At 39.5% G+C, this 1,601-nt stretch overlaps 1 protein-coding gene across 1 annotated transcript in view; it reads right to left on the reverse strand.

Annotated features, from left to right (window-relative positions):
* PIK3C2G (phosphatidylinositol-4-phosphate 3-kinase, catalytic subunit type 2 gamma) overlaps positions 1-1,601 on the reverse strand; it is a 472,569-nt gene that overhangs the window by 181,724 nt on the left and 289,244 nt on the right. The gene's annotated exons all lie outside the window — the stretch shown is intronic.

Genomic DNA, 1,601 nt, shown 5'->3' on the forward strand with positions numbered 1-1,601 from the left:
CATAGGGACTGTCAGAATTGTACAGTAAATTTTCATTCATAGTACTCTTATTTTTTCTTCTATTAGAAATGAATTTTCTTCTCTCATAGCAATGTATTTACTTCTCTCAGGGTTCAAGGAGGAAAAACTCAGTTTGATTCCCTGCTCAAAATAAAACAGAGCAGGGAAGATTCACAGAGAGAATATGTGACCATGTCCTTAAAAAAACATAAATGCTAAGAAAACTCAGTGTATTATGTTGCGATTGTTTACCTTGAAGAATATCTCATTCAAACCCTGCATCCCTGCCAAGGATTCAAAGTTCTTCTGGTGAGATCTGGTTCAAGCTTTATGATTTTTTACTCAATAAACAAGAGTTTGTTTTTACACATTGCAAAACTGAAATCACGATGTTGGAGATGACCAGAAGAGGTTAATTATTCTATTCCTGTGTCCTTAGGCACACTTTAAATGACAAGAAAAATTAACATGGCCCTCCATTTTAAACAGTGCAGAGAAAGGTGGAGCACACAGTTTGGGGTGGAGAGTTACTCTGTTCTGTGGTGTCAATGACCTTCAGTACAAGGAAATGGTAAATCCTTCATGCTGTAGTTTTTACCCATTGCCTCTGTTTATGAGATTGCAGAAAACAGCTGACCACTCTCTTTCAAGCATTACAGCAATGCTTTTCAGAAGATGTTGTACCCTGGGGGAAGCAGTATTGTTCATGTCAAATAAAACATTTAGAAATAAAAAGTTAAGGTCCAGGGACTAAGAAGTATCAAGGAAGACTTGCTATTAAAAAAAAGATCAAGTTTTTAAGATGCAGGCAATGTGATGGTGCATAAATTGTGAGGTAAATCTCAAAATGCCAGAGACCCGTTTATCCTAATGTCTGCAAGATCCGGCTGTGATTCAATTTGTTATTTTTTGTACACATGCCTTAATGCCTTACAGACTACAAGTTATGCCACCATTAAAATGAGGGTAAATGCATAACATCTAGATGATTAAAGAAGATTTTGACAGCGTTAAGTATGATAGGCAGAAAGCAAGAGGGAAGGAAACACAACTCAGGTGACTGAGCTTATTTGTTATAGGATGTCATGAAAGTATTTGCCTGAATTAAGTGAACTGCGGTGGACTCAGAGATTCCTAAGATTGTTAAAAACTCCAGCTAGCACGAATTGGAGATAGTCCTTGGAATTAGAGCTTTTCTGTATTTCTTCTTGCATGAAGCTTCTTCTCATCACGTGGTGAGTAACTTGCTAGAGCCACAGGCAGAGTACAGAGAGGTCACATTCCATCAGCCTACCAGCAGGACAGAACGGAGTAATCACACCATCCCAGCCCTCTTTGTCTCATAACGTCCTTCAGTCTAGGTCTTGATTTTAGTTCTCAACAGCGTGATGTTCCACATCTTAGCAGCTGCCTTGATTTTTACCCACTTGTTTATTTCCTGTGGGTCCAGAAGGGAAACAACATCCAGTGACAGAAACGAGCCGAGCTACACAATGAAGACGAGTGATTTCAGGTCACTCCAGGACATCCCCTTCCCATTTCCTCCTGCATTTCCTGCTACTTTATTTGGGCCGAGGTGTGTGGATCAACAGACCAGTTTC

The sequence above is a fragment of the Propithecus coquereli genome, unplaced genomic scaffold, assembly GCF_000956105.1.
Source record: "Propithecus coquereli isolate 6110/MARCELLA unplaced genomic scaffold, Pcoq_1.0 Scaffold78, whole genome shotgun sequence".
NCBI classification, from domain to species: Eukaryota; Metazoa; Chordata; class Mammalia; order Primates; family Indriidae; genus Propithecus; species Propithecus coquereli.